The sequence below is a fragment of the Cornus florida genome, unplaced genomic scaffold (assembly GCF_030987335.1).
Source record: "Cornus florida cultivar Cherokee Brave unplaced genomic scaffold, ASM3098733v1 CherokeeBrave_3.0.0_Hap2_Chr06, whole genome shotgun sequence".
Classification (NCBI taxonomy): Eukaryota; Viridiplantae; Streptophyta; class Magnoliopsida; order Cornales; family Cornaceae; genus Cornus; species Cornus florida.
Window position 1 is genome coordinate 2,715,016 of NW_026775576.1, and position 15,785 is coordinate 2,730,800.

The 15,785-nt window shown below is 38.1% G+C and overlaps 1 non-coding gene across 1 annotated transcript; it reads left to right on the forward strand.

Moving 5' to 3' along the window:
- The first annotated feature begins 604 nt into the window (after positions 1-604).
- LOC132315357 (small nucleolar RNA R71) lies at positions 605-711 on the forward strand. The gene has a single exon (XR_009483630.1). It is a non-coding gene; the product is annotated as a small nucleolar RNA R71 (small nucleolar RNA).
- Positions 712-15,785: the final 15,074 nt, after the last annotated feature.

Sequence of the window (15,785 nt, forward strand, 5' to 3'; positions counted from 1 at the left end):
ACGGTAACCTTGAGAATTCTGATTTTGATTTTAGAGATGTGGGGGAACATACTTTGCTTGATAACCTTGATTTTGAGGAGGGTTTGCACCGTCTCCTTGATTTCTCCATGCAAAGTTAGGATGATTTTTCCACCCCGGATTGTAAGTATTGGAATAAGGGTAGTTCCCTTGATGAATGAAAGCTGCATTTGCTTGCTCTTGAGACTCACTTGGTATGACTTGTCCAAGAGGGCAATTTGAAGTATGGTGAGTGTAACTAGAACAAGTCATGCACATTTCATTGGAAGGATGAGAATAAGATTGAATTACCGGACCTTGATTCGAAAGGAATTTATCAAATCTTTGAGTAAGATTTTTGACCTCGGCGGCAATTTCCATGGAAGAGTCTTTTTGATTTAAAGCTTTCTTGCCTCCCATATTTGCTAAGTGACCACCCCTAGAAGATGAAGATCTATGCATTGAGTTTTCACTCATTTTTTTGAAAAGAAGCCAAATTTCATCTTTATTTCTTTTTACGTAGCTTCTGCCACAAGAAAAATCAACAATGCCCTTATTGGCATCGGATAAACTTGAAAAGAAACATTGAACTAATTGCCACTTCAGAATGTCATGATGTGGACACTTCCGTAGCAAGTCATTCAAACGTTCCCATGCTTCATGAAGGGGTTCTCCTTCTTGTTATTTAAATTCACGAATGGAAGTTCTCATGGCATCAGTTCGACTTGCGGGGTAATAGTTCTTTAGGAACTCTTGTTGCAATTGTGCCCAAGAGGTGATTGTATTTGGCCGCAAGTTATTAAACCAATATTTAGCTTTATCCTGAAGAGTGAAAGGGAAAAGCTTTATTTTAAGGACTTCTTCTGGAACATCTGTGATTTTCACGGTGGAACAAACTTCCAAGAACTCATCTAAATGTTTATAAGGCTCTTCATTGCTCAACCCATAGAAAAGGGGGCACATGTTAATGGTAGAAGCCTTAATCTCATAATGATGAGCACGGAAATTTGGTAATTGAATGCAAGTGGATGCATTATATTGATTTGGAGTGTAATGATCCCTAAGGACCATTGGAGGATTGAGAGGAGGATATGGCATTTGACCTTGCTAAATGTATGCCATTTAACCTTGTTGAAGGTATGCCATTTGAACATATTGTTGTTGTTGCTCACCAATTGGTGGAACAACATTTGGCCTTGGCATCCCTAGATTAGGTTGTTGCACCGCATAATTAACTGGTTGTGGCATTTCTAAGGGTGGATGCACACCTTGAGGATCCACAATATGAACTTGTGGTGGGTGGTGCACGCCGTTATGATCCACATGACCAAGATCTATAATGGGATCTTCAATTGGATCTATTGGGTCTTCCATTAAAGGTGATGGAAAATCAAAATTTAGAAGATTAGGATGACTATTTCTAGTACTACTTCTTAAACGCCGAAGGAAAACTTCAAAATTTTGATTTACAGGAACAAGAGGACGATTAAGTGATCTACGACCATGCATGCACTAGAACAAGTTAACACACCAACACTTCAAAATTTTAACCTCCACATACGATGTTCCCAAACTCCTTAATAATATCAATGCACTTAAAATAAATAAATGCCTCCACACGGGCCGATGCCTTCTACAAGAAGGTATGCTTGGACTTAAAAATAAAACAATTCAATTTAAGCCTCCACTTGGGCTGTCCAAAGCATGCAAATTGGTATACAATTAAAGTACTAAAATTAAAGAGAACTTACAGATGGTTCTTAAGCAACTTCAATTTTTTTTTTAATTGCTTCTAAGTCCAGCGTTTGATCCACTTTGCTTGAAGTACCTAATTGACAAATCAAATAAAAAAAAAATTAAAATTAAAATGACTTAAAAGTAGACAATCAACAAAGAACTAATGTCTAATTCAATTCTTTAAAACCGTTAGATCCCCGGCAACGGCGCCAAAACTATGGTGCAACCGAGCGTGTGCACAAAATAATGCACAACACTTTAGGTTTAGAAATAATGTCAAGTGGGCACCATATTTTAAAATTTATAAAACCACTAAACACTTATACATTAAATGTAATTCTAATGTAGCTAATACTTGCAAAGAAAAGTATGAAGCATCAATTTCAAGCTTAAATTGCATACCTAATGACAAATAAACTAAGTGTAGTACAATTCACCAATCCAAAGAATGGTCCATCAATTCAAGTTACAATTCTAGCTTACATGAATCTAGAAGATAATGCAATTGTGACAAAAAGTATAGAATTCAAACATAAGTATGGATGGTCTACTTATCTAATAATTGAATTGCAATTAAATTAATTAATCTTAAATTAAACTAATTAAACATGAATTTAAAACTAATTAGACAATAAATTAACCTAAACATATAGTGCCATCCATCAAATAGAAGTAATTTTTCATCAATTTGAACACGATTACAACTAATTAACCACATGCATAGACATCACAAGAATCAATTTACAAGGAATTCAAGTGTATGGCTTGTTTATTCATCAATAACACATAAGACAACATGAGATTAATGCGAATAAACAATTGAAAGAATTAAATCATGTTATTCAAGCCTATACATCAATTACATAAATAAATCTCCAAAAAGTATGAAAAGAGAGAGAGAATAGGTTACATGCTTAGGGTTTATCCAACCCTAAGTAGGAGAATTAGCCACTCATGGTTGATGGAGTTGAAGACAGAACAATCTCCATCCTTGGATTCATCATCTCTGAGCTTCTTCTCAAAGCCCTAGCCTGTTCTTGCTTTTTCTCCTATTTCCCGTGTTTTTCCATAGAGAAAAAAATATACGATACAGAATATAAAACTTAATAATAATAATAATATTCACCTAAATAAAATAAATACTAACCCTAATCTAGTGGCTCACTGGGCCTCAAGTAACAACCCTATTAAAGCCCAATAGTTCACAAAATAAGCCCAAACAATAAAAAAAATCTATAATGTTGCCAAGTCCTGGGGGATCGATCCCCCTAGAGTTGGAAATTTCCTTTAAGCTTTATTTAGCTCCATTTTGACTCCGGGCTAATTGGTTTGCTTCTTCATCTTTGGGAACATCATCAAAGGCCCGAGATTGACCGCTTTCAAAGAATAAACACACTATACGAGCAATGGGCTACGACCTCTTTTTGTCATTTTCTGAACTTTTTCTGAATATCTTTGCAAGGCCTTAATGGACCGTTCTTAGCTCATTTTAACTTTATTGCCCTGAAATACACATAAACATAAATTAGGACTAAAACATAAAATTAAGATAGATGCAAAGACTGAAATACCCTAGCTTAGGTGCTGAAATGTGCAACATTTAAGCACTTATCACATGCCACCTAACGTCTATGTCAAAATGTGACTCAGGAAGCATCCTAAGCTACCTTAAAATATTTCTAGCATAATCACATTGTTCATGCAATTCAAACAACATGGAAACATGTTATACAAAGTAACAAGATATAGATTCTCAAAGTCTTCAACTTGAAATCCAAGATATGAAAACAATAAGAGTGGGTCATGCCACCTAATGTCTATGTTCAAAGTGAATCTATAAGATCATTCCTAAACTACATTTGAACATCAAAAAACAAATTATGATATCGATGCAATTTAACCAACATTGGAACTTCCAATACAATGCTTAAAGCATGATTTCTCAAAGTTTAACATCTTGCAACTTAAAATGGGAAATCAAGCAAAGAACAACAAGTTACGATATTATCTAGTTATCAACTTGAAATGAAATACGAAATCAAACAAAGTGGATACTCGGACGTCACGCCAGATCGGACCTACAACATAGTTACTTTAGGGTTACTAACCCATGGGTAACCTCCCTATGTGCGCACTAGACTATATAGAGGGACAATCCCCCGTACTAGAACCAAGTCCTAGTCGTAGCCAACAGCGACATCCCAAGTTTCCAAAATCAACAAATTGTGCAACAATGTATATATATCAACATGTATATACAAGATATCAACCATTTACTAAGCACAACCCAATTTTGGAAACATATACAATACATGCTCAAAGTCTACAACTACTATGGCATGAAAGATGTCAAATACAAAGTGTGCACTTCCTTACACATAGCAACAATATATTCAATAAGGAAAAACATATTCTCATGAATATAAAAAGTAACAACTATGTTATCCAATACTCAAAAGTAATCGAGTGAACATACACCAAATCCAAATCCATGATTTAAATATAAAAACAACTTCCAAAATGCAATTAAATCCATGGAGTAATAAAATAGAATTTAATTAGACATAAATAGTTAAATTCTCTAAATTCCAAGTTAATCCCAAATAACCTCAATTTAATATATATTGAAGAATATGTCATGGTCATCATATATATAACATCAAATGAAAATTTAAGTGATTAAAGAACTTAAAACAAAATTAATCAAGCTAATTAATTAATTTCCTCTAGATTTTTAAACAATTTCAAATGCCCTCAATTTAATCTATGTTAGAGAACATGCCAAGGCCTATTTAAATACCACATTACAACTTGATTTCATGCTTGATACAACCATGTGAATTAAACTTTCACTAAAGATAAATATTAAATAAAAGTTGTAACTCTTAATCAAATGAGCCAAATTTAATATATGTTAACCAACATATCCAAGCATTGTAACGACCCGGGTTTTGATTCAATGATAAGCGCCGAATATTGTATATTCAAGCGCCCTAAATTGCATTAGTTAAGTCCATCGTTTGATTATTTAAGTAGATTATCTTCATTTGTGTGTATGTATATATTTTTAGGTCCATTTGCCAAAAAAGGAGCAAAATCAAGGCTTTGTGGAGTTTTGGCCATCAAAAGGCACAATTCTGAATTTCTGGCAGCAGTGGAGTCAGGACTTTGCTCACCATTTTGACCTTGCAAACTCGAGAACTGGACTTCCATTATAAAATGGAATATTTAGAGCTCTGAATCAGCTTTCCAAATATTCAATCAGTTCATCATTCGGAGCTCAGACCAGAGAGTTATGGCCTTGTTACCAGAGGTGCGCAGAACTGCCTGGCAGCACTGAAGTACTGCCTTTCTCCCCATTTTCGACCAACCAGACTTGAGATTTGGGTCTTCATCAAAACATGAAGTTTTTAAAGCTCTGAATCATCTCTCCAAATCTTTAAACGGTTCGTCATTCAGAGTTCGGAGCGTAAAGTTATGGCTGTTTAACCAAAGTAGGTCTGGGCGGAGCAAGTGAAGCATGGGCATTTTTACACTAAATTCGAGCGCTCGAGGCCTTGCTTAGAGTGCTCGAATTTGGGGCAGAATTGCCTTCGGGAATTCTCATTTTGGCAGCCACTTGTGCATTGGTTTCCTCATTTTCTACTTACTTCTTTATGAGGTGGTTGGGGATGTTTTTTGGAGGAGAGAGAGAGCTTTGTTGAAGGAGATAAGGCAAGGAAGGCCACACATATCATTATCCCATATTCTACAAGGTTAGAGGAGAGAGAAGAGAGCAAGAAAGGTGTGTTCTTGGAGCTAGAAGAGGGGAGCTCGAAAATGGAGGTCAAGGCTTTGATTCCTCCTTCCTCTAGTGCATCAATGGGTAACTAAACCTCCATCTAGGGAGGTGATGAAGCTCTACCTTGTAAGCATGTCTAGTTTTTGATTTATTTTGGGGAATGAAATGTATATTTGGCTAGTTCCATGGTCTAGAGCATGTTACAAATTGTAATGAAGATTTTGAATGTTTGAATGACTATGTTGATTTACATACTCTTGTCTTAGATTATTTAATCTCATAGTTGTATGGCTTATAGTTTCATAGTGACAATGGAACTAAGATTATGGAACAGTTTTAATGGCATGGTTTTGAGTAGCTTGTTAATCCATAGCTTAAGAATTTCTTTTGATGAGTTAATCTTGTGACTTGATATCATGTGCTTCCACCAATTGATTAATTGTTTGACAATCTCTAGCTTAGTGAGCATGTCTAGGGTTGCATCTTAGTTTAGGTAACTCAACCATGTGAAGCTTTGATAGGTTGTTCTTACTCTTTAATTAATTGAATTTCTTGAAGATATTATAGTAGTCATGTATTATTATATATCAAGGTCATTTCTACATTAATTCCCCAAATTAATCATATAATTAGCTTGTGTAGAGGTTTGGAGTGGACTCACTTCCCTAGACTTCCTTCTCTAAATCTTCTCTTTTAATCTCCTTCAATTTATTGTTTTATGCATTCTGAATTTGTAATTTAGTGACAAACAAAACAAACCCTCTATGAACACCCCTTATCACTCTAAAATGACTCTAGACACTTAGGTTGCCATAGATTAGCGCAGTCCCAGTGGTTCGACTTACCCGACCAATAGCCCTATTTTACAATGATTCGTGCTATTGCGAAGGTTGATGTTTAATTGACCAACCGATCAATTTTTGGAGCCGTTGCCGGGGACTGCAAACGGTTTAGCGACCAAGGTTCTAGGGTTAAATTTAGTTTGATTGTGAATACTGTGTTTTGTGAATATTTCTTGTGTGGTTTAACCTTTTTTGTGTTGTAAGTGAGATTCTAGGAACTCGAAGCTCGCCGTGGGAATGCTAGCAAATTGTAAGTCTAGAGGACCCCAGGTAAGTCTCGTGACTTCTAGTTTCGAATTGTGAATATCGTGCATGTGTTAAGCTTAGAAGTAGTTAAATTGCAAGCCCTTGTCGAGGCTATTTCAATTGTTTTAAATTTCATGTTCAAGCATTGGTCCTTGTCGTGGCCATTTACATTTTTTGTCTTGATAATTGAGGAGAATGGGAACATTGTATGTGGAGGTTATGGTGATGAAGTGTTGTGTTGATTGCTTTGTGTGTTGTTGAATTACTCATAGATGGAGAATAGTTATCTTCCAACTCAATTCTACACACCACATGAGTTTTGTGCATTTTGCTCTAGTCATACACATCATACAAGAGAATGTCTTCCAACGAGACAATTCTCGGACTTCTATCTAGAGCAACCAAATGAAAATTTCTTTGAACCGGGTAGTGATCCATACTTCAATGGTTATAACTCGGGTTGGGGAGACCAACAAAACTTCTTGTGGCATGACATAGGAAATTCAACCCCACAATCTCATATGCAACCTTTTCAACCCAATGATCATCCTTTCCCGCCCTCTTCTCCTTTTCCACCGTCTCCATTGGATGAGCTAATTGTTGCTAACAAACAAATGATGGAGTCTATGCACACGCAAATGATGGACTCCAACAATCAACTATTGGCTTCCCTTGCTAGCATGCAATCCACAGTAGAGTCTATCAATCAAGTGGTACCATATCACCAGTCCCAAGTTAGTGCAATGATAGATGATCAAATATCTCAAATTCAACAAAGGATTAATGCTAAAAATCATGAAGAGGAGGAGACATTTTCATTTGAATTTATGGCCAATCCAAAAGAAAATTCTATGAATGATGAGATTACTCCTAGTAACTTTCATCATGAGAATGATCAAGTGGTTGTTACATGTGAAAATGATGAAATGGTGGTTAAAGATCAAAATGTTGCCACACATCAAAATGAAGCAATTGTGGTTCAAAATGGGAAAAATAATGATGTAGAGATTGTCTACCCTACTCCAAAACAGCCCCTACATAATCCTTTGCTTGATGCACCTCCTTTAATGGAGGATCCTCTAAAAGCTTGTTTGGCTCATTTCAACTGTGAGGATTTTAATGTTGACAATTCCATTTCAGAGGTGAATTCTTTGCTTAATATTCATCCACATATTCATTCTTTTCCTTTGTCAACATCAAATGTATCTCTTTCTTGGGAGCTTGCATCTCATCCCATTCCCTCACTTGAGTTATCTCAAACTGTTGAGCCCGAACCACCGGATAAGTGTGGGGAGGATGTTGAAAGTTTGAAGGACAATTCTCCGGGCATTCCCGTGCTAAATATGATTTTTCAAAACCCTTTGCTAGGTGTGCCCTCACTTGATCCATCTTCCCATAATCCAAATCAACCCCATAGTCCAAAGTTCTTCATTGAGAAAGAAGAGTGGGTTGAGGTCTTTCCGTTACCTCTTTTCCACTTTTGTCTTCAAAGTCTTCCTCCTCCACTTTTAAAAGAATTATCCTATTTGGGGACCTATGACTCTCTAGAGAGACATGGTATAGGGTAAGGAGGATTAACCTGATCTCGGTGCGTCTAGCTATCGACGTTAAATTTAGCACCCTTGGGGAGCAATTCTTTCGACTTCAATGCCTCCCTAATGATCAATTGCCTGAGCCATGAAATTTTATAGGAAATGGTTAAGAAATGCCAAAATTTAACTTTATCTGGAACTATCTTAAGTTGTGTTCCACATTTTTAGACTGACTTCTTAGACCTTCTCCACTCTTGTTTTCATTCCCGGAAGTTTCTGGCTCTATCAGGCAATTTTCTCGGACTTTCGACATGGCACTCACATGCATAGCCTCTCATCTTCAATGCATTGTTGGATCATGGTTTCTCAAAATCATCCATGCGTTGGAAAGGTGCTACATTTTGAAAAACTTTCCAAATTGTCCATGCATTAGAAAGAAGTTGAAAAGTTTTCAAAATTTTCCATCCATGCATTACATTGGAATGAAAGTGCAAAGTTTAAATTTTTCCATGCATTGAATTAAAATGGAGTTGCAAAGTTTAAACAAAAAAATATTTCCATGCATTTGAGATGATTGCAAAGTTTGAAAAAAAAAAAACTGCAAAGTTTAAAAACAAAATTTTCAAAATTTTCCATGGAATGGAATGAAGTTCATTGGAGGAAAATTGCACAATCTGAAAAATTTTCAAAATTTTCCTTGCATTGCAATGAAGTGTAGAGTTTGACAATTATCCATCCATGCATTGGATTGTATTAATTTGCAATGTTTCATTATTTTCCATGCATGCAAGGTGAAAATAATCCATCTATTCATTGATTTGGAAGCATGTTGCAAGGTTTTATCAATTCTTCAGCTCTCAGTTGATCATGTATACATTCACAATGCATAAGAATGAGGCACCTAATGGAATGACATGCAAAGTTCATCTCTCAACCTCACTGCATAATGTTACAATGCATGCAAAAGTTCATCTCTCAACCTCAATGCTACTGCCTTCATTTCGAGCACTCTATTTCCTCTTTGGAGTGCTCGAAAGCTCTATGAAGCTTGCACAAAACCATTCCGAGGCTACTGCTTGTATTTCGAGCGCTCTAAGTCAATTTTCGAGTGCTCGAAATGTAAGCCTCTTCATTTTCCCGAGCTTACTGATCCAATTTCGAGCACTCGAATTGGCATTTCGAGTGCTCGACATCCCTCCACATCTTGGCCATTCTCTCTGCCCCAAGCTCGAGCACTCCAGCTTCCTCTTTGGAGTGCTCGAATTTTGCTCCATCCCATACTAACCTCTCTCAATCTCACTGCCTCATTTTCGAGCCCTCTATCTCCCATTTGGAGTGCTCGAAAACTCCATGAAACTTCTCAACCCATTCCGCGGCCACTGCCTTCACTTCGAGCACACACTCACCTTCCAACCATCCCTCATCTCTCACAACTCGCTTCACCAAACCATAACCCTTACCAGCTCTCGGCATCAACCATCTTCCCCATCTCCCTCACCTGCAAACCACCAACTCAACCTCAACCCCACACACCACCTTCCTCCCTCTCGGCATCTCCTCAGCCAACCTATCTCGGCTGCCTTCAATTCGAGTGCTCGCAGGCTCAGTTCGAGCACTCGAATCAACCTCCTCACCAACCCAGCCTCAATCACTCTCGGCTTATCTCCATGCAAACTGCAACCAACCTCCACAGCAGACAACCATCCTCACCACCCTGCATGTCTACGGCAAACCCACTTCCCTCAACCAATTTCGAAATCCCACCATCAAGCCCACGGCCTCCATGCATGCATGCACACCCCATGCATGCATGCCACCCACAACCTACCTAAACCTAATGCAACACCATGCACCCACATCCAACCAAACATCTCTCACCACCTCCCAACCATCCTCCTCATCAACCATGTACCCACATGCAACCCACAACTCACCACCATCAACCCCCAACCTTCCTCATCTCTCTCGGCACACCCCAACCCCTCTAAACTCCTCACCACTCTCGACCAACCACCACCTCACTACCACAAAGCTCCCCTCACCTCTCTGCCATATTTTCGAGCACTCGAAGCCAAGCTTCGAGTGCTCGCATTTGCTTGAGTTCTCACACAACAAACACCCGAGCCCACTGCCCCATTTTAGAGCACTCGAAGACACACTTCGAGTGCTCGAACCAAGCCACCTCTCTTTTAAACACAACCTCAACCAACCAACTCCCTCTCACTCGGCTCAACCTCTCCACAACTCATCAACCTCACCTCACAACCCTCTCCCAAATCCACTACACCTCTCTCGGTAACCATGCACACCATCCTCCAAACTCAACCTCTCGGCACCCTTAAGCTCCAACCCAACTATCCAAACCCACCACCTCATGCATGCCTCCATAACCACACCACCACACAAGGACATGCATTCATGCATGCACCACCACTTCCACCCCACATTTCCCACCATGCATGCATGCATGCACCTCCCCATGCATGCTTACCCACCCATCTATCAATCTCTCATCCATATCTTCCATTAACCACAAAATAATGGGCCTTGTGTTCTCCATTGTTGGGTAAGTGTCTACCCTCTTTTTCTTTTACTTTTTGATCCATGGAGGATGGGATTGCTTGTGTGAAGGATTTGTGATTGTTTGGGAGTTGTGTATTGCAATTGCAGGGCCAAATTTTTGGATTTTCTCATCTCTAATCAACCTTTGGCCCTCTTCCTTTTTGTCTTGCACACCACGTGTTTGACGAATTGCCTAAGCCAACTTTATCTCTCTAAATGCACGGCTTTTGGCATTATTTTGTTTTCCATTTTACACTTATGACTCATGTGTGCCAATTTGTATTTTGTATGGATTTTTACCTTGCAATCACATTCAGGTTAGTATTTTTCTTTCTGTTTTGATTTTTCTTACGAGACCTATGCTTTCACCTGTGTACATTAGTTCTGTTTTGATAGGTCTTCATGTCCAAGTTTGGGAGACGCCGTTGCGCACTCACATGGCTGAACATCTACGTCGTCGTCACTCCACTTGGTATTATTGTTCTTTTACCATCTTTGCGCTTATTTTGATTTACTTGTCTTCTCACATTGAGGACAATGTGACATTTAAGTTTGGGGGTGCATTTATGCATTTTTGGTTTTGCATTTTTGCTAAGCAATGATAGTATAACTTGACACTAGTTGGAGATGAAGCATATGTTTAATACCTTGTGTATAGAAGCAATTGTGACATTTTTGAAAATAAAAAAAATTTGAGTTGAAATGATCATGTAGATTCAAATTAGTCTGTATAAATGTCTCAATTAGATTCTCGCCGGATTTGACACTCTTTTAAGCTTCACAATGCACAGATGCACATTGGAAACTTAACTGTGAGGCATGCAACTTGATTGACCTTGATCTTGGCCTAGTTAATCTGATTTGATGAACCTAATGGATGAATACTTTTGGCATGAATCTAACAAAAAAAAAAAAAAAAAAAAAAAAAAAACTGAGAAGGAAAGAAAATAATGACCAGTTGACGTTCGTAGCCTTTCCAACTCGAGCTATTAAGCCCTAGGAGTGTCTCTACACTTAGCACCCTAAAGCCGTCTGGTTTGGGAGTTGTTGGCCTAACGCTTGCTACAAGGGTTGGTTAGAAAGCTTAAGGGACTTAAACATTGCACGGTCATTCAAAAAATAAACTGGTAATAAACATGGTTTGCTAGAGTTCGTAGCCTTTCCAACTTGAGCTATTAAGCCCTTTGGAGTGTCTCTACACTTAACACTCTAAAGCCATCTGGTTTGGGAGTTGTTGGCCTAACGCTTGCTACATAAGTTGGTTAGAAAGCTTAAGGGACTTCAGCATTGCACAACCATTCTATGTTTCGCTTATGAGTTACAATAAATTGTCAACAAGCAATAAAAGTTGTCTTGTAAATAAAATCATGCCTTAGGAACCTCATTTAAAGGGGAATTCAATGATTTGAAAACTTGTGCTTTGGAATTGGAAAAGAAAGTAAAAGCTGCATGTTGAGAATCCAATTCACTTTCACTGAAGCTAGAGTTGATTTCCATTCAAGAGATGATAATTGAGTTATTTATATAGACTTTGATGTTGATGCATGTATATGGAAATGTATTTAGCCAATTTTTGTATCAATGCTTCATATATGCAAGGTAGTTTTCCCAATGACCCCATCTCTAGTTTTTGTCTGTTTCAAGTTGTATTTGAGCTATGTATCTATCTCATTTTACCATGGATGATATTTTTGTAGTAGCATGCCCATGGTTGTCTTTTCATTAAGTTTTTTCATTGTAGTTTTGCTAAGGGACTAGCAAAATGTAAGTTTGGGGGTGTGATAAGCGCCGAATATTGTATATTCAAGCGCCCTAAATTGCATTAGTTAAGTCCATCGTTTGATTATTTAAGTAGATTATCTTCATTTGTGTGTATGTATATATTTTCAGGTCCATTTGCCAAAAAAGGAGCAAAATCAAGGCTTTGTGGAGTTTTGGCCATCAAAAGGCACAATTCTGAATTTCTGGCAGCAGTGGAGTCAGGACTTTGCTCACCATTTTCACCTTGCAAACTCGAGAACTGGACTTCCATTATAAAATGGAATATTTAGAGCTCTGAATCAGCTTTCTAAATCTTCAAGAAGTTCGTCATTCGGAGCTCGGACCAGAGAGTTATGGCCTTGTTACCAGAGGTGCGCAGAACTGCCTGGCAGCACTGAAGTACTGCCTTTCTCCCCATTTTCGACCAACCAAACTTGAGATTTGGGTCTTCATCAAAACATGAAGTTTTTAAAGCTCTGAATCAGCTCTCCAAATCTTTAAACAGTTCGTCATTCGGAGTTCGGAGCGTAAAGTTATGGCTGTTTAACCAAAGTAGGTCTGGGCGGAGCAAGTGAAGCATGGGCATTTTTACACTAAATTCGAGCGCTCGAGGCCTTGCTTAGAGTGCTCGAATTTGGGGCAGAATTGCCTTCGGGAATTCTCATTTTGGCAGCCACTTGTGCATTGGTTTCCTCATTTTCTACTTACTTCTTTATGAGGTGGTTGGGGATGTTTTTTGGAGGAGAGAGAGAGCTTTGTTGAAGGAGATAAGGCAAGGAAGGCCACACATATCATTATCCCATATTCTACAAGGTTAGAGGAGAGAGAAGAGAGCAAGAAAGGTGTGTTCTTGGAGCTAGAAGAGGGGAGCTCGAAAATGGAGGTCAAGGCTTTGATTCCTCCTTCCTCTAGTGCATCAATGGGTAACTAAACCTCCATCTAGGGAGGTGATGAAGCTCTACCTTGTAAGCATGTCTAGTTTTTGATTTATTTTGGGGAATGAAATGTATATTTGGCTAGTTCCATGGTCTAGAGCATGTTACAAATTGTAATGAAGATTTTGAATGTTTGAATGACTATGTTGATTTACATACTCTTGTCTTAGATTATTTAATCTCATAGTTGTATGGCTTATAGTTTCATAGTGACAATGGAACTAAGATTATGGAACAGTTTTAATGGCATGGTTTTGAGTAGCTTGTTAATCCATAGCTTAAGAATTTCTTTTGATGAGTTAATCTTGTGACTTGATATCATGTGCTTCCACCAATTGATTAATTGTTTGACAATCTCTAGCTTAGTGAGCATGTCTAGGGTTGCATCTTAGTTTAGGTAACTCAACCATGTGAAGCTTTGATAGGTTGTTCTTACTCTTTAATTAATTGAATTTCTTGAAGATATTATAGTAGTCATGTATTATTATATATCAAGGTCATTTCTACATTAATTCCCCAAATTAATCATATAATTAGCTTGTGTAGAGGTTTGGAGTGGACTCACTTCCCTAGACTTCCTTCTCTAAATCTTCTCTTTTAATCTCCTTCAATTTATTGTTTTATGCATTCTGAATTTGTAATTTAGTGACAAACAAAACAAACCCTCTATGAACACCCCTTATCACTCTAAAATGACTCTAGACACTTAGGTTGCCATAGATTAGCGCAGTCCCAGTGATTCGACTTACCCGACCAATAGCCCTATTTTACAATGATTCGTACTATTGCGAAGGTTGATGTTTAATTGACCAACCGATCATTCAACCCGGTACTACAATAATGAACCGAAGATTGACCCGATAACGGATCCAAATGCGGAAGCAAGAAACAAAACGATGGTCTTCCAAGGCACAAAACACCTCTAAGACCCTAGGATGACCCTCCATGAGGTCATGGAACTCAAAGAAACAAGGTGCGGAAGCAAAGGACCGGAAGAATGACAATTTAAGCCCCAGGGGCAAGGTAGTCATTTCTGAAAGTATGAATTCAGGTGTAACTGAGCACACCACTAGAAATACAATGAAAAAATAATCAAGATGGACTTAAGAATCGCATGATTCGGAGTCCGGACGAAGGAGAGACAACAAGATGAAGAGAAGCGAGTAAACCCTTTAATCAAGGGCAAAGTGGTCAATTTGCAATTAAAAAGGGTGATTTGACTCTAAACAAGTCAAATGAGGTCCAAACAACCTAATATAATCATTTTGTAACATTCCAAAAGGTTCTAAGAACTTTGGACAAGAATTCCATGAAATGCCCCTTCCCGGTTTAAACAAACACTGACACCCTCTCACTAAAACATGAATAACTCTCACCATAGTTAGAGTTTTAATTCATGGTTCATGTAATTGGAAATCTGACTTCAAGTTCATGAATTTAGGTTGAAGAATCACCCAATTTGGGTTAGAAACGAAGAAGTTATGGCCATTCGAAGTTGGAAGTTCAGTGCTGAAACTCAACAGAGGCTAGTCTTGGGATCTAACAATATTGGTCGATAGAAATGACCCATTGGATGACTGAAATGAAGATAAATCATGCTAAAATCAGGTTTTTAAAGCTTGGTTGGTTCCGTAAACCAAAATGAGCCATCGGTCGACCGAAATGACCTTAAAAGCTGAAAATGGCTACTGGAAAGTGAGGTTTTTGAAGCTCAATGAAAACTAAAAGGCTTCGGTGGACTGAAATGCCATTTTGGTCAACCGAAATGACTCGAGAAAGTCCAAAAATTTCATGTTATGCACTCAAGGCTGAAAGTCTACTTGGAATTCCCCATGGCATGTTCAATTCACATAATATGCTAGTGTGTGATGATGTGAACAAGCACGCAAGTGTAATATGGATAATTAAACATGTTACAATGGCCTATGGCCTCATTACATCCCATTTACAAAATTTGACATGTCAAACCTCAAAAGTTGACAAAATACATTTTAATGGCAAAACTTGAAGTTTAAATTACATACATATGAACTTAAAGGTTCGTGGCCCTTGGCCTCACGTCATACATGTCAAATACATTAAAAAGAGTGTATTTATGTACACTTTACATACATAGAGTCAAGAATACAAGTTTTGTCATGTGAAGCCACAAATCACCTAAGCAATGAAATCTTCAAGTCTTGAGTCCTGTACCTGAAATATGCCCCAGTAACGTAGAGGTGAGCAACATAAAGCTACTCGTAGGAGATGAGCATGTATCGACCTAGCATTTTACAATTTATATCACCTTGAGGTGAAACATGTTAAAGGGCTCATGCCGCCTAACGACTATGTCATAGTGAGACTCAGGGAGCATCCTAAGCTACCCTAGAGCACTAACAACAAGAATCGT